Source organism: Cervus elaphus, chromosome 19, assembly GCF_910594005.1.
Source record: "Cervus elaphus chromosome 19, mCerEla1.1, whole genome shotgun sequence".
Classification (NCBI taxonomy): domain Eukaryota; kingdom Metazoa; phylum Chordata; class Mammalia; order Artiodactyla; family Cervidae; genus Cervus; species Cervus elaphus.
In genome coordinates this window covers 71630324-71648687 of record NC_057833.1, presented here as the reverse complement: position 1 = coordinate 71648687, position 18364 = coordinate 71630324, and the positions used below count along the sequence as shown (strand labels likewise).

General features: G+C 43.5%; 1 long non-coding RNA gene across 1 annotated transcript; it reads right to left on the bottom strand.

Moving 5' to 3' along the window:
• Window positions 1-1465: 1465 nt before the first annotated feature.
• Window positions 1466-17303, bottom strand: LOC122675451. Its single transcript, XR_006335274.1, has 3 exons — window positions 17285-17303; window positions 16727-16728; window positions 1466-1623 (listed from the first exon to the last, which is right to left on the bottom strand). It is a non-coding gene; the product is annotated as an uncharacterized LOC122675451 (long non-coding RNA).
• Window positions 17304-18364: the final 1061 nt, after the last annotated feature.

Genomic DNA, 18364 nt, shown 5'->3' with positions numbered 1-18364 from the left:
GTGGACAACCAACCAAACTGTCCCAGTTCTGTCCTGAGAGGACTTTCCTTCACCATATCTTTCGGGGGGATCCTTGAGTGGAGCTGCAGTGCTGCCTAACCTTAACCCTAACCTAACCCAAACTGCTGCTACTGGTCCTCGGAAACTGGCTGGAATGAAAAGGCATTATTAGAGAATCCACAGCTGCACACCAAGTGCCGGGGGCATGTCGACTTTCTCTGTTGCAGACGCCTCACCAGTCACAGCAGCTGCAGTTGAAGCCACAAGTGGCTGTGTTTGTGAGAGTCCACAGCCAGTCTCCTAGACCAAAGTGGCAAGTTAAATGGGCTTGTGATCAGTATCTGCCCTGTCCCTGCCACCTCCCCACCACTGCTTATGTCAGCCCTTTGATGGCGGCATTAGTCTCTCGGGTGATGTACAGCTTCAGGTTCACTGCCGAGATAAGAAGGGGAAGCTGTCCCAGAAGTATGGCCCACAGAGAGCGTGGGCCCTGAGCCTTGGGCTTTAGTCAAATGGCCTGGTCCACAGCCTGGCCTCACACCCCGTGAGGTGGGGCCTGGGCCACGGGCTTTGGCCCTACTTCCCAGTTGCCCCACAGGCAGAGCAGGTCTGCTGGGGAAGCACAGAACTTGCTCGCCTCTGAGCAAGAAGCAACTGCGGGCTTCAAGCAGATGCAAGGCACCAGCCCTGAGGGCCTTGGCCTCTTCCCCAGAGTCACAACCAGGACTCTGACTTTGTCCTTCATTGTGCACAAGAAAAGCTTCAGGCTGCTCCTGCAGAGGTAAAAGGCTAGTTTGGGATTCTCTCATCTAACTTCTGGATGCCTGAGCGCTGGGCCTGCCCTCTTGGCACAAACATCAGCTTCCTGGGGCAGCCCACTGCAGGCTGTGGCCCTGTCCCACTCTGGGGCCCACAGGGTGGAGAGGAGCTGCCCATCAGAAAGAGATGGGCTTTCAGGTGCTCTAAGGCCCCAGGGTGGCATCCTCAGATGTGGGCTCTGAGCTGATACCGAGTTTTGGGGCCACAAACTGGCACTGGAGCCAGCAGTCAAAGGAGAACTCTGGCAGTAAGAGGGAGTCTCAACCCATTCAGGGGGGCCGGGTGGTGCACAGAGCTCCCTGGAGCTGTTTCTTAGCTCCTGAATGCACTGCTGAGACAGACACACTTGGCCCCCGCTGAATCCCCTCTCAGGCTACCTTACCTGTGGCCTGAGAGCCACTGTGATAGGGAGCTCAGGAAAGTCTCCAGAACAAGACAAGTGTGTCCACAGACATCCGTGCGCGGAGCCCTCCATCACCACGGTGACCCAGAGTCAGTACAGGGCCTGACTCTGGTTCACACCTGTCCCTGGATGGTGGTGGTGTTCAGTTGCACAGTCGTGTCTATCTCTTGGCAACTCCATGGACTGCAGCATGCCAGGCTTCCCTGTCACCATCTCCCAGAGTTTGCAGAGACTCATGTCCATCGAGTCGGTGATGCCATCCAACCATCTCATCCTCTGTCATCCCCTTCTCACCTGCCTTCAATCTTTCTCAGCATCTGGGTATTTTCCACTGAGTTAGCTCTCTGCAGCAGGTGGTCAAAGTACTGGAGATTCAGCTTCAGCATCAGTCCTTCCAATGACTATTGAGGGTTGATTTCCTTTTGGATTGGTTGGTTTGATCTCCTTGCTGTCCAAGGGGCTCTCAAGAGACTTCAACACCACAGTTCAAAAGCATCAATTCTTCAGCACTCAGCCTTTCTTTATGGTCCAACTGTCACATCCATACATACATGACTGCTGGAAAAACAATAGCTTTGACTAGGCAGACCTTTGTTGGCAAAGCAATGTCTCTGCTTTTTAATATGCTGTCTAGGTTGTAGCCTTTCTTCCAAGGAACAAGCGTCTTTTAAATTCATGGCTGCACTCACCACCTGTAGTGATTTTGGAACCCAAGAAAAGAAAGTCTCTCACTGTTCCCATTGTTTCCCTGTCTATTTGCCATGAAGAGATGGGACCAGATGCCACAAATTTCGCTTTTGAATGTTGAGATTTAAGCCAACTTTTTCACTCTCCTCTTTCACTTTCATCAAGAGACTCTTCAGTTCCTCTTTGCTTTCTGTCATAAGGGTGGTATCATCTGCATATCTGAGGTTATTGATATTGCTCCCGGCAATCTTGATTCCAGCTTGTGCTTCATCCAGCCCAGCATTTCACATGATGTACTCTGCATATAAGTTAAATAAGCAGGGTGACAATATACTGCCTTGACAAACTCCTTTCCCAATTTGGAAGCAGTCCAGTTCCATGTCCGGTTCTGATTGTTGCTTCTTGACCTGCACACAGATGTCTCAGTTGGCTAGTAAGATGGTCTGGTATTCCCATCTCTTGAAGAATTTTACACAGTTTGTTGTGGTCCACAAGTCAAAGGCTTTGGCGTAGTCAATAAAGCAGAAGGAGATGTCTTTCTGGAACTCTCTTGATTTTTTGATGATCCAACGGATGTTGGCAATTTGATCTCTGGTTCTTCTGCCTTTTCTAAATCCAGCTTGAACATCTGCTGAAGCCTTGCTTGGAGATCTTTGAGCATTACTTTGCTAGCGTGTGAGATGAGTGCAATTGTGGGATAGTTTGAAATTTTGGGCATTGCCTTTCTTAGGGATTGGAATGAAAACTGACTTTTCCAGTCCTGTGGCCACTGCTGAGTTTTCCAAATTTGCTGGCATATTGAGTTCAGCACTTTCACAGCATCATCTTTTAGGATTTGAAATAGCTCAACTGGAATTCCATCACCTCCACTAGCTTTCTTCATTGCGATGCTTCCAAAAGCCCACTTGACTTTGCATTCCAGGATGTCTGGCTCTAGGTGAGTGATCACACTATCGTGGTTTTCTGGGTCATTAAGATCTTTCTTGCATAGTTCTTCCATGTATCCTTGCCACCTCTTCTTAATATCTTGTGTTTCTGCTAAGTCAATACCATTTCTGTCTTTTATTGTGCCCATCTTTGCATGAAATGTTTCCTTGGTATCTATAATTTTCTTCAAGAGATTTTTAGTCTTTCCCACTCTATTGTTTTCTTCTATTTCTTTGCATTGATCACTGAGGAGGGCTTTCTTATTTCTCCTTGCTATTCTGCATTCAGATGGGTGTATCTTTCCTTTTCTCGTTTGTCTGGATGAAGGAATTGCAAACCACTTCAGTATTCTTGCCTTCAGAACCCCATGAACAGTATGAAAAGGCAAAAAGATATGACACTGAAGATGAACTCCCCAGGTCCGTAGGTGCCCAATATGCTACTGGAGAAGTGTGGAGAAATAACTCCAAAAAAAAAAAAAAAAAAAAAAAATGAAGAGATGGAGCCAAAGCAAAAACCATGCCCAGTTGTGGGTGTGACTGGTGATGGAAATAAAGTCCTATGCTGTAAAGAGCAATGTTGCATAGGAACCTGGAATGTTAGGTCCATGAATCAAGGTAAACGATGAGTGGTCAAACAGGAGATGGCAAGAGTGAACATTAACATTTTGGGAATCAGTAGACTAAAATGGACAGGAAAGGGTGAATTTAATTCAGATGACCTTTATGTCTACTACCATGGGCAAGAATCCCTTAGAAGAAATGCAATAGCCCTCATAGTCAACAAAGTTCAAATGCAGTACTTGGATGCAATCTCAAAACTGACAGAGTGATCTCAGTTAGTTTCCAAAGCAAGCCATTCAGTGTCACAGTAATCCAAGTCTATGCCCCAACTACTAAATCTGAAGAAGCTGAAGAGTTCTATGATGACATACAAGACCTTCTAGAACTAACACCAAAAAAAGGTGTCCTTTTCATCACAGGCGACTGGAATGCAAAAGTAGGAAGTCAAGAGATATCTGGAGTAACAGTCAAGTTTGGGCTTTGAGTACAAAATGAAGCAGCACAAAGACTAACAGAGTTTTGCCAAGAGAACACTCTGGTCATAACAAACACCCTCTTCCAACAACACAAGAGACAGCACTACACATGGACATCACCAGATGGTCAATACCCAAATCATACTGATTATATTTGCAGCCAAAGATGGAGAAGTTCTATACAGTCAGTAAAAACAAGACCGGGAGCTGACTGTGGCTCAGATCATGAACTCCTTGTTGCAAAATTCAGGCTTAAGTTGAGGAGAGTAGGGAAAACCACTAGATCATTCAGGCATGACCTAAATCAAATCCCTTATGATTACACAGTGGAAGTGACAAATAGATTGAAGGGATTGGATCTGATAGAGTGCCTGAAGAACTATGGACAGAGGTTTGTGACATTGTCCAGGAGGCAGTGCTCAAGATCATCGCCAAGAAAAGAAATGCAAAAAGGCAAAATGGTTGTCTGAGGAGGCCTTACAAATAGCTGAAGAAATAAAAGAAGCTGAAAACAAATGAGAAAAGGAAGGGGGGGAGCTAAGATGGTGGAGGAATAGGACGGGGAGACCACTTTTTCCCCTACAAGTTCATTGAAAGAACATTTGAACGCTGAGCAAACTTCACAAAACAACTTCTGATCGCTAGCAGAGGACATCAGGCGCCCAGAAAAGCAGCCCATCATCTTTGAAAGGAGGTAGGACAAAATATAAAAGATAAAAAGAGACAAAAGCGCTAGGGACGGAGACCCGTCCCAGGAAGGGAGTCGTAATGGAGGAAGTTTGCAAACACCAGGAAACCCTCTCACTGGCGGGTCTTGGTGAAGTTTTCGAACCTCAGAGGGCAACCTAACTGGGAGGAAAAATAAATAAAACCCACAGATTACATGCCTGAAAGCAACTACCAGCAGAAAAGTACCCCAGATGCCTGCATCCACCACCAGCAAGTGGGGACAGAACGGAGAGGAGCGGGCGGCATTGCTTAGGGCAAGGACTGGGCCTGAATACCCTGAGGGCAATCGGAGGGAGCTAACGAGATAGCAACTTAAACTGGGATAGCAAGAGAGAGAGGGAAAATTAACTGGCCAGAACACACTGCGGACTTACTCACAGAACAAAGGAAGAACTGAGCGATCCCAGAGAAGAGCTAGCCGGCTGTGGGCCGGCCCATCCCCCGCCAGAGGCAGGAGGCAGGGCGGAGGGGAAAGGGCCCCAGAGATGGCACCCCTACCAAACTGCAAACAGGCTCCCAGTTTCTAACCAAAGACTTCCTGAGATTCTGGATGGTTGACATCCGCCGGGAGGGTCGCAGCTAGAGACCAGCTCCCCAGAAGGGACACAAGGTGAACCCGACTGGCGTGCGCGGGAACTGAGGCTGGGACCGGGGAGGGGAGAAGGCACACCACACCCTGGGAGAGTGTGCCCGTCAAGCTCCTGGCTGCCTGAGCTGCTCGGGCAGGGAAGGCACAAAACGCAGGCCCAACCGAGTCTGTGCTTTTGTGGAGGACCCGAAAACTGGAACCGCACGCAATGCAGGGCCTGCTCCCTATAGAGCAGCCTGGAGCCTGAGCAGTGTAGATCGGGGAAGCACACACCCATGAGCGGGGGCAAACCCAGTGTGGCCGGAACACTGCGAGTGCTCCCCACACAGGCCAGTGACATTTGTCTGCAGCGCCCCTCCCTCCCCACAGCAACACCGAACAAGCGAACCTAAACAAGAGACCACCTCCACCTGCTTGTGTCAGGGTGGACATTAGACACTGATTGGACCAGCAAACAGAAGCCAAATAAACAAAGGGAATCGCTTCAGAAGTGACCGGTGCAACAGATTAAAATCCCTGTAGGTAACACCGACTACACTGGAAGGGGCCTATAGATATTGAGAAGTGTAGCTGGAACAAGGAGCTTTCTGAAACTGAACCAAACCCACACTGACCACAACAGCTCCAGAGAAATTTCTAGATATATTTTGAATTTTTTCTTTTTTTTTAACTAAAAAAACAAAATTTTTTTCCTTATTTTTTGTTTCTTATTTTTTCTCTTTTATTTTCTTTTTAAATTCCCTATTACTCCTCCATTACTCCTTAACTTTCATTTTCATTTTCATATATTTTTACTATTTTTTTAATTAAAATTTTTTTTCTTTTTTTACTTTTTTCTCTTATTTTCTTTTAAAGTCCTCTATTACTCCTCTATTACTCCTTAATTTTCATTTTCATTTCACTATAACCTTGAAAAAAAAAGAGGCCTTATTTTTAAACCGAACTTCATATATATTTCTAAAATTTTTGTGTTTTTGTTTTTGTTTTTAATATTGTATTTTTAAGAGTTTAACCTCTACTCTAGATTTTTAATCTTTGTTTTTCAGTATTTGATATCAATTTTTGATATTTAAGAATCCAATGTTCAGTACCCATTTTTACTCAGGAGTGTGTTGATTACTCTCACCCACTTTTGACTCTCCGTTTTCTCCCTCAGATCCCCTCTATTTCCTCCCTCCCTCTTCTCTTCCCAATCCAATTCTGTGAATCTCTGTGGGTGTCTGGGCTATGGAGAACACTTAGGGAACAGAGAACTGCGTAGATCTGTCTCTCTCCTCTTGAGTCCCCCCTTTCTCTCCTCCTGCTCATCTCTATCTCCTTCCTCCCTCTCCTCTTCTTCATGTAACTCTGTGAACCTCTCTGGGTGTCCCTCACAGGGGAGAATCCTTTCACCATGAACCTAGAAGTTTTATTATTGGTGCTGTTTAGTTGGAGAAGTCTTGAGGCTACTGGAAGAATAAGACTGAAATCCAGAGGCAGGAGGCTTAAGCCCCAAATCTGAGAACACCAGAGAACTCCTAAGTACAGGGAACATTAAGGAATAAGAGACCATCCAAAAGACTCCATACCTACACTGAAACCAACCACCACCCAAGAGCCAATAAGTTCCAGAGCAAGACATACCACACAAATTCTCCAGCAACACAGGAACATAGCCCTGAGCGTCAACATACAGGCTGCCCAAAGTCACACCTAACACATAGACCCATCTCAAAACTCACTACTGGACACTCCATTGCACTCCAGAGAGAACAAATCCAGTTCCACGCACCAGAACACCGACGCAAGCTTCCCTAACCAGGAAACCTTGACAAGCCAATCGTCCAACTCCACCCGCTGGGTGAAACCTCCACAATAAAAAGGAACCACAGACCACCAGAATGCAGAAAGGCCACTCCAGACACAGCAATCTAAACAAGATGAAAAGGCAGAGAAATACCCAGCAGGTAAAGGAACATGAAAAATGCCCACCAAGTCAAACAAAAGAGGAGGAGATAGGGAATCTACCTGAAAAAGAATTTAGAATAATGATAATAAAAATGATCCAAAATCTTGAAAACAAAATGGAGTTACAGATAAATAGCCTGGAGACAAAGATTGAGAAGATGCAAGAAATGTTTAATCAGGACCTAGAAGAAATAAAAAAGAGTCAATTAAAAATGAATAATGCAATAAATGAGGTCAAAAACACTCTGGAGGGAACCAGCAGTAGAATAACGGAGACAGAAGATAGGATAAGTGAGGCAGAAGATAAAATGGTGAAAATAAATGAAGCAGAGAGGAAAAAAGAAAAAAGAATCAAAAGAAATGAGGACAACCTCAGGGACCTCTTGGACAATGTGAAATGCCCCAACATTTTAATCATAGGAGTCCCAGAAGAAGAAGACAAAAAGGCCATGAGAAAATACTTGAGGAGATAATAGCTGAAAACTTCCCTAAAATGGGGAAGGAAATAGTCACACAGGTCCAAGAAACCCAGAGAGTCCCAAACAGGATGAATACAAGGCGAAACACCCCAGGACACATATTAATCAAATTAACAAAGATCAAACACAAAGAACATATATTAAAAGCAGCAAGGGAGAAACAACAAATAATACACAAAGGGATTCCCATAAGGATAACAGCTGACGTATCAATAGAAACCCTTCAGGCCAGAAGGGAATGGCAGGACATATAAAGTAATGAAAGAGAATAACCTACAACCTAGATTACTGTAGCCAGCAAGGATCTCATTCAGATATGAAGGAGAATTCAAAAGCTTTACAGACAAGCAAAAGCTGAGAGAATTCAGCACCACCAAACCAGCTCTTCAACAAATGCTAAAAAGATCTTCTCTAGACAGGAAACCCAGAAAGGTTGTATAAACGCAAACCCAAAACAACAAAATAAATGGCAACAGGACCATATCTATCAATAATTACCTTAAATGTAAATGGGTTGAATGCCCCAACCAAAAGACAAAGAATGGCTGAATGGATACAAAAACAAGACCCCTATATATGCTGTCTACAAGAGACCCACCTCAAGACAAGGGACACATACAGACTGAAAGTGAAGGGCTGGGAAAAAATATTTCACACAAACGGAGACCAAAAGAAAGCAGGAGTCGCAATACTCACATCAGATAAAATAGACTTTAAAATAAAGACTGTGAAAAGAGACAAAGAAGGACACTACATAATGATCAAAGGATCAATCCAAGAAGAAGATATAACAATTATAAATATATATGCACCCAACATAGGAACACCGCAATATGTAAGGCAAATGCTAATGAGTATGCAAGGGGAAATTAATAGTAACACAATAATAGTGGGAGACTTTAATACCCCACTCACATCTATGGATAGATCAACTAAACAGAAAATTAACAAGGAAACACAAACTTTAAATGACATAATGGACCAGCTAGACCTAATTGATATCTATAGGACATTTCACCCCAAAACAACGAATTTCACCTTTTTCTCAAGTGCACACAGAACCTTCTCCAGAATAGATCACATCCTGGGCCATAAATCTAGCCTTGGGAAATTAAAAAAAAATTGAAATCATTCCAGTCATCTTTTCTGACCACACTGCAGTAAGATTAGATTTCAATTACAGGAAAAAAATTATTAAAAATTCAAACATATAGAGGCTAAATAACGTGCTTCTGAATAACCAACAAATCACAGAAGAAATAAAAAAAGAAATCAAAATATGCATAGAAATGAATGAAAGTGAAAACACAACAACCCAAAACCTATGGGACACTTTAAAAGCAGTGCTAAGGGGAAGGTTCATAGCATTACCTCAAGAAACAAGAGAAAAGTCAAACAAATAACCTAACTCTACACCTAAACCAACTAGAGAAGGAAGAAATGAAGAACCCCAGGGTTAGTAGAAGGAAAGAAATCTTAAAAATTAGGGCAGAAATAAATGCAAAAGAAACTAAAAAGACCATAGCAAAAATCAACAAAGCTAAAAGCTGGTTTTTTGAAAAAATAAACAAAATTGACAAGCCGTTAGCAAGACTCATTAAGAAACAAAGGGAGAAGAACCAAATCAACAAAATTAGAAATGAAAATGGAGAGATCACAACAGACAACACTGAAATACAAAGGATCATAAGAGACTACTACCAACAGCTCTATGCCAATAAAATGGAGAACTTGGAAGAAATGGACAAAATTCTTAGAAAAGTATAACTTTCCAAAACTGAACCAGAAAGAAATAGAAGATCCTAACAGACCCATCACAAGCAAGGAAATCAAAACTGTAATCAGAAATCTTCCAGCGAACAAAATCCCAGGACCAGATGGCTTCACAGCTGAATTCTACCAAAAATTTAGAGAAGAGTTAACACCTGTCTTACTCAAACTCTTCCAGAAAATTGCAGAAGAAGGTAAACTTCCAAACTCATTCTATGAGGGCACCATCACCCTAATTCCAAAACCAGTCAAAGATGCCACAAAAAAAGAAAACTACAGGCCAATATCACTGATGAACATAGATGCAAAAATCCTTAACAAAATTCTAGCAAACAGAATCCAACAACTTATTAAAAAAATCATACATCATGACCAAGTGGGCTTTATCCCAGGAATGCAAGGATTCTTTAATATCCACAAATCAACCAATGTAATACACCACATTAACAAATTGAAAGATAAAAACCATATGATTATCTCAATAGATGCAGAGAAAGCCTTTGACAAAATTCAACACCCATTTATGATTAAAACTCTCCAAAAAGCAGGAATAGAAGGAACATACCTCAACATAATAAAAGCTATATATGACAAACCCACAGCAAGCATTACCCTCAGCGGTGAAAAATTGAAAGCATTTCCCCTAAAACCAGGAACAAGACAAGGGTGCCCACTCTCACCACTACTATTGAACATAGTTTTGGAAGTTTTGACCACAGCAATCAGAGCAGAAAAAGAAATAAAAGGAATCCAGATAGGAAAAGAAGAGGTGAAACTCTCGCTGTTTGCAGATGACATGATCCTCTACATAGAAAACCCTAAAGACTCTACCAGAAAATTACTAGGGCTAATCAATGAATATAATAAAGTTGCAGGATATAAAATTAACACACAGACATCCCTTGTATTCCTATACACTAACAATGAGAAAACAGAAAGAGAAATTAAGGAAACAATACCATTCACCATTGCAACAAAAAGAATAAAATACTTAAGAGTATATCTACCTAAAGAAACAAAAGACCTATACATAGAAAACTATAAAACACTGGTGAAAGAAATCAAAGAGGACACAAACAGATGGAGAAATATACCGTGTTCATGGACTGGAAGAATCAATATTGTCAAAATGACTATACTACCCAAAGCAATCTATAGATTCAATGCAATCCCTATCAAGCTACCAACGGTATTCTTCACAGAACTAGAACAAATAATTTCACAATTTGTATGGAAATACAAAAATCCTCGAATAGCCAAAGCAATCTTGAGAAAGAAGAATGGAACTGGAGGAATCAACCTGCCTGACTTCAGACTCTACTACAAAGCCACAGTCATCAAGACAGTATGGTACTTGCACAAAGACAGAAATATAGATCAATGGAACAGAATAGAAATCCCAGAGATAAATCCACGAACCTATGGACACCTTATCTTCGACAAAGGAGGCAAGGATATACAATGGAAAAAAGACAACCTCTTTAACAAGTGGTGCTGGGAAAACTGGTCAACCACTTGTAAAAGAATGAAACTAGAACACTTTCTAACACCATACACAAAAATAAACTCAAAATGGATTAAAGATGTAAATGTAAGACCAGAAACTATAAAACTCCTAGAGGAGAACATAGGCAAAACACTCTCCGACATAAATCACAGCAGGATCCTCTATGACCCACCTCCCAGAATATTGGAAATAAAAGCAAAAATAAGCAAGTGGGACCTAATTAAAATTAAAAACTTTTGCACAACAAAGGAAACTATAAGTAAGGTGAAAAGACAGCCTTCAGAATGGGAGAAAATAATAGCAAATGAAGCAACAGACAAAGGATTAATCTCAAAAACATACAAGCAACTCCTGCAGCTCAATTCCAGAAGAATAAATGACCCAATCAAAAAATGGGCCAAAGAACTAAACAGCCATTTCTCCAAAGAAGACGTACAGCTGGCTAACAAACACATGAAAAGATGCTCAACATCACTATCAGAGAAATGCAAATCAAAACCACAATGAGGTACCATTACATGCCAGTCAGGATGGCTGCTATCCAAAAGTCTACAAGCAGTAAATGCTGGAGAGGGTGTGGAGAAAAGGGAACCCTCTTACACTGGGAATACAAACTAGTACAGCCGCTCTGGAGAACAGTGTGGAGATTTCTTAAAAAACTGGAAATAGAGCTGCCATATGACCCAGCAATCCCACTCCTGGGCATACACACTCAGGAAACCAGATCTGAAAGAGACATGTGCACCCCAATGTTCATTGCAGCACTGTTTATAATAGCCAGGACATGGAAGCAACCTAGATGCCCATCAGCAGACGAATGGATAAGGAAGCTGTGGTACATATACACCATGGAATATTACTCAGCCATTAAAAAGAATTCATTTGAATCAGTTCTAATGAGATGGATGACGCTGTAGCCCATTATACAGAGTGAAGTAAGCCAGAAAGATAAAGACCAATACAGTATACTAACACATATATATGGAATTTAGAAAGATGGTAACGATAACCCTATATGCAAAACAGAAAAAGAGACACAGATGTACAGAACAGACTTTTGGACTCTGTGGGAGAAGGCGAGGGTGGGATGTTTTGAGAGAACAACATCGAAACATGCATATTATCAAGGGTGAAACAGATCACCAGCCCAGGTTGGATGCATGAGACAGTGCTCAGGGCTGGTGCACTGGGAAGACCCAGAGGGATGGGGTGGGGAGGGAGGTGGTGGGGGGATCGGGATGGGGAACACATGTAAATCCATGGCTGATTCATGTCAATGTACGGCAAAAACCACTACAATATTGTAAAGTAATTAGCCTCCAACTAATAACAATAAATGGAAAAAAAAAAAAAAAAAGAAAAGGATATACCCATCAGAATGCAGAGTTCCAAAGGATAGCAAGGAGAGATACGAAAGCCTTCCTAAGTGATCAGTGCAAGGAAATAGAGGAAAACAACAGAATGGGAAAGACTAGAGATCTCTTCAAGAAAATTAGAGATCCCAAGGGAACATTACTCGCAAAGATGGGCACAATAACGGACGGAAATGGTATGGACCTAACAGAAGCACAAGATATTAAGAAATGTGGCAAGAATACACACACACACACACACACACACACACACACACACACACACACAAAGAATACACAGAAAAACTATACAAAAAGGATCTTAATGACCCAGAAAATCATGATAGTATGATCACTCACCAAGCCAGGCTTCAACAAAACATGAACTGAGAACTTCCAGATGTTCAAGCTGGATTTAGGAAAGGCAGAGGAACCAGAGATTAAATTGCCAATATCTGTTGGATCATAGAAAAAGCAAGAGAATTGGAGAAAACATCTCCTGCTTAATTGACTATGCCAAACCTTTGACTGTGTAACAACAAACTGTGAAGAATTCTTCAAGAGATGGGAATACCAGACCATCTTACTAGCCTCCTGAGAAATCTGTGTACAGGTCAAGAAGCAACAGTTAGAACTGGACTGCTTCCAAAATGGGAAAGGATTTCGTCAAGGCTATATTGTCACCCTGCTTTCTTAACTTATATCCAGAGCACATCATGTGAAATGCTGGGCTGAATGAAGCACAAGCTGGGATCAAGATTTCCAGGAGAAATATCAATAACCTCAGGTATGCAGATGACATCACCCTTATGGCAGAAAGCAGAGAGGAACTGAAGAGTCTCTTGATGAAAGTGAAAGAGGACAGTGAAAATGTTGACTTAAAACTCAACATTCGGAAAATGAAGATCATGGCATCCAGTCCCATCTTTGCATGGCAAATAGATGGGGAAACAATGGAAATAGCAAGAGATTGCCTTTTCTTGGGCTCCAAAATCACTGCAGATGGTGACTGCAGCCATGAAATTAAAAGACGCTTGCTCCTTGGAAGAAAAACTAAGATAAGCCTAGATGACATAGTAAAAAGCAGAGATGTTACTACTTTGCCGACAAAGATCTGTCTAGTCAAAGCTATGGTTTTTCCAGTAGTCATGTGTATGGATGGATGTGAGAGTTGAACAATAAAGAAATTGAGTACCAAAGAATTGATGCTTTTGAACTATGGTGTTGGAGAAGACTCTTGAGAGTCCCTTGGACTGCAAAGAGATCAAACCAGTCAATCCTAAAGGAAATCAGTCCTGAATATTCATTGGAATATTGAAGCTGAAGCTCCAATACTTTGGCCACCTGATGTGAAGAGCTGACCCATTGGAAAAGACCCTGATGCTGGGAAAGATTGAAGGCAGGAGGAGAAGGGGATGACAGAGGATGAGATGGTTGTATGGCATCACCGACTCGATGGACGTGAGTTTCACCAAGCCCCAGGAGTTGGTGATCGACAGGGAATCCTGGTGTGCTGCAGTCCATAGGGTCATAAAGAGCTGGACATGACTGAATGACTGAACTGACTAACTGACCAGCCCTTCTCCCCTCTGTGAAGTTTGGAGTGGGGCTTACATTCCAACCTCCAGTCTCAGTGGTCTCCTCAGGCAACCAGCCCCATCCTGAAGCTTTCCAGGGGCCCAGAGTCACCGCCTTAGCATAATCTCAGGTGTGCTTGATAGGGCTTATTATGAAGATTTTCCTCTCACCCCTGCCACTCTGGGAATTACAGGGGTCATAGGAGTTCTGTGCCAGGAACCAGTGTGTGCATGCTAAGTCACTTCGGTTGTGTCCGACTCTTATAAACCCAAAGGACCAGAGTCAGCCAGGCTCCTCTGCCCATGGGACTCTCCAGGCAAGAATACTGGAGTGGGTTGCCATGTTCTTCCCCAGGGAACCTTCCCAACCCAGGGATCAAACCTGAGTCTCTTATGTTTCCATTGGCAGGCAGATTATTTACAACAGCACCACCTGGGAAGCCCAGAGACAAAAACCAAATACATATTTCTTGTTATATTACAATTTCACACAATGTAATGAGATTTTGTAAATATAAACAGCCTATCTGTAAAAGCAATATGTACTATTGCCCAAGTAATTAAAAAAAAAAAAGAGCTTAGGGAGACAGTGTAACATCAGGCCTGGCCGTTGGATTGCCACCACTACTGGTGTTTTCTGAGAGGCTCAGACCAAGGGGCTGGGTGTTGGCCTGGAAGGAAGGTGTCTACTGTGAATACCACTGAAGCAACTCACCTGTCTTTGATGTCTCTATGGTCAAGAGCTGTCTGCTTGACTAGTGGTCATGGCATTGCATGTCTACAGAACTTCAGGGATAACTGGGAAGTGGTGAAGGATGCTCAGACCCTGCAGCATGTCCAGTGCCAAAGGCCCCCAAGTGATGTATAGTGAGGCTCTGCTGGCCGAGGGAGGAGGGCTCCTGAGCAGGGGCTCCAGCATCAGTCTTGGTAGGGAGACGTGCTCCTCCCAGACTATAGAGTCCCAGTGGATGGAGATGCTGGTGGGTCAACAGGATTCTCTTGGATGTACAAAGCTCCTTCCAGCTTCCTTGAGCTCAGCCTTCATCCACCCAGCAAACCTATAGCAACAATTAATTCAGTAACCAGTTCTAAGCCTAGCTGAATTGGCTTAGGGGGAAGGAAGAGTCGTTCTGACTGGAGTTTTCCAGGGGGAAAGGCCTGGGCAGCAACACTGTTCTCTTGCACAAAGGACAGTGCCATCCGCCACCAAGCTCCTCACGAGGTGGGTCAGAGCGACCCATGTCCACAGGGAGAAAAGGATGCCTGTGTTCCAGAGGGATGTGGGAGAGGGACAAAAGGCTTCTGTTGTAACAAATGCAAGTGTCAGGAGAGGAGAATTCATTGCCTTTCCTCCTCGAGAAAGCTGCTCCCACCAGCAGCTTTGGGGCTGGAGTCGAGCTGGGTTCAAGTCCGGTCTCTGTGGGCAGAACTCTGGCAACTGACTTGACCTCCCTCAGACTCAGGAAGAGGGGAAATTTGTGTGTGTGTATATAGTGCACTGTACCTAATGAGCCCAGATAACGGTCATTATCATCATGAAAGTTACTATTCCCAGCCATCAAAGGAACCTGCAACTGTTGGGTGAGCTCCTGGTACAGAAGGAAGACCAAGCAAAGCAAAGAACAGCAAAGAAAAGAAGGTCAGGGGCTTTTTTCTGAGCCAGATAATTGGAGCCAAAAGTGCAGAATCAGCTCACTGGCTAACTTAGAAAACCTTGAGTCCAGGAGGCCCCAAGCTGGCCAATTGTGATAGAGCATCTGTATTTTATGGGTATCATGTTTTATTATTTTTACACCACATCAAATTCCATGAATCCATTTAGTTTCTAACCAGTTGCTCCAAAGTCAGAGTCCCTCCCAGAAGGGCAGGCACAGCGTGAGCAGAGCTGGCAGCTGCCATGGTGTTGGGCTTGCTCTGGGTCCATGGCGACAGCAGGGTCCAGCTCAAGACAAGAGAGCTTTTGTTTTGAGAAGGTGCTGGGGTTGGTGCGCAGCAGCACGCCCCACACGAAGCTGCTTCCTCAGTCCACTTTGTGCGTGTGGTTTGTTTCCCTGGAATCGAGTCCAGGGATGTGAGAGCAAGTGACCAATGCCGGGAAGGCACCCGAGGAGGCTGGCCAGTGTGTCCCTGGCAGAACTCGGCACAAGTATTCATCTGAGTATGCTTTGTATAACTTTTAAGGACTCAGAAACTTGCCGTTGTGAAACAAAATTCATATATGTGGCAAGCCAAGAAAAATGTAAACATGAAGATTCTTCTCTGCCCGTTGGCCTCCCCTCCCCTGCACTGTGCATCTTGTACCCACATTAGGCGTGGAGCAGACCACCCCCCACCATTGGCAGGGACCCCTGCTAACCTTAAGCAACATCACACTCCCAGCACCAACAAGAGAAATCCTTAAAGGCAACATTCCTCCTTGAATTATAAAGGGTCACAGGACCCACACGATGGTGCTTAAATCTGATTTATGTAAACTGTCAACAATATGTCTTTTAAAGTACAGCCTCAATCTCACAAACCTTATATAAACTGTGTCTTGACTTCTAATGGGCAGGCTTTCTGTGTTGCTCTTCCCAAGTTATAATCCTCAAATTTGGCTTGAATAAAAAATTCCAATTCTTTCTTAGATCAACTGAATAATTTTTCGTTGACACCATAAAAACATGTCAGGTTTAAGGTTAAAGAAATCACCAGATTAGCCTCCTTGGTTTTTTTACTCAATGGTAACATTTTGTTTAACTGCTCTGTAAGCACTGCACGTTTTAACAGCCTTGTCCCACGTGGGCCCAGCTCAGCACACAGCATTCAAGTGCATAAAGCCAAGTGAGCCACAACGGAACCCACTCAATCGATTGCTAAAATTAGTCAGTAGTGAGGATTCCTACACCTTGTTTTCAAAACAACTATGTGGACCTGAACCCTCTCCAACAACAATGATCCGGGAGATGGAATGAGTCAAATTATACAAGACTTAAATAAAACTTTACCAAATAAAACAGAGAATATTAAAGATAAGAATGTTTAAATCCAGCAGTCTAATTCCTAGCAGTTTTCCTACTGTGGGACAATAATATTTTTTGCTTTTGAAAAAACAAACCAAGTTTGGAACTTCCCCGGCAGTCCAGTGGCAAGACTCCATGCTTCCATTTCAGGGGCCATGCTTCGATCCCTGGTCAGTTCAGTTCAGTTCAGTTCAGTCGCTCAGTCGTGTCCGACTCTTTGCGACCCCATGAACCGCAGCACGCCAGGTCTCCCTGTCCATCACCAACTCCCAGAGTCCACCCAAAGCCATGTCCATTGAGTCAGTGATGCCATCCAACCATCTCATCCTCTGTTGTCTCCTTCTCCTCCTGCCCTCAATCTTTCCCAGCATCAAGGTCTTTTCAAATGAGTCTGCTCTTCGCATCAGGTAGCCAAAGTATTGGAGTTTCAGCTTCAACATCAGACCTTCCAATGAACACCCAGGACTGATCTCCTTTAGGATGGACTGGCTGGATCTCCTTGCAGTCCAAGGGACTCTCAAGAGTCTTCTTCAACACCACAGTTCAAAAGCATCAACTCTTCGGCGCTCAGCTTTGTTTATAGTCCAACTCTCACATCCATACACGACCACTGGAAAAACCATCGCCTTGACTAGATGGACCTTTGTTGGCAAAGTAATGTCTCTGCTTTTTAATATGCTGTCTAGGTTGTTCATAGCTTTCCTTCTACGGAGTAAGCGTCTTTTCATTTGATCCCTGGTCAGGGGGCTAAAATCCCATGTGCTGCTTGCAGTGTGGCCAAAAAGATTAAAAACAAAGTTAAAGATGTTGTAAATAGTTGGCCTGATATTTAAAATTTTAGTATAAATGAAATAGATCCACAGGTATATTTCTTACCTAATAGTACAATTGAGGGCTAATATAAATATAAATGTAAAGAGTATGTAGATAAAATCATCAGAAGGATAAACTATTTTGGAAATTAAAACAATGTAGCCTCCACAATAGTCAAGAAAGTTGATACAGTTCCTGGGATGTGTGTACTATCTACTAGCAAGGTGGTCTCAGGACGGTCAGCCCCTCACATGGGGATGGCCTTTCTGCAGAACCACTGGAAGTTTTGACTGTTTTGACCTCATCTTAGAAGTCATGTAGGGTCCCTATCATCATTTCCCACTGGTTATCGGCAGGTGGAGGCTAGCTGTCATCACAAGGAGGGGACAGTGCTGGCAAGCCCACACTGGACAACAGGGTGTGGGAAGGGAGGCACTGTCAGGGCCAACTTTGGACAAAGCACTCTGCCCTCCAGCCAAACCACAGAGACATGCACAGTAAGCCCCCAGACCCGCAGAACTCACCCCACTGCTCGCCAGAGCCCCAGCAATTGGGCCAGCATGCTGAGCCTCCTCAGAAGTGATTCCTCAGAACAGTGGCTTGAGGATTCAAAGCATGTGACCTAAAGAGACAAATTACCTGACCCAGTCCTCTTGCCCCACGTCCAGTGGGGGAATGGGTTAGGAGAACCGTAGTGAGACAGTCCAGTCCAAAGGGGAAATGG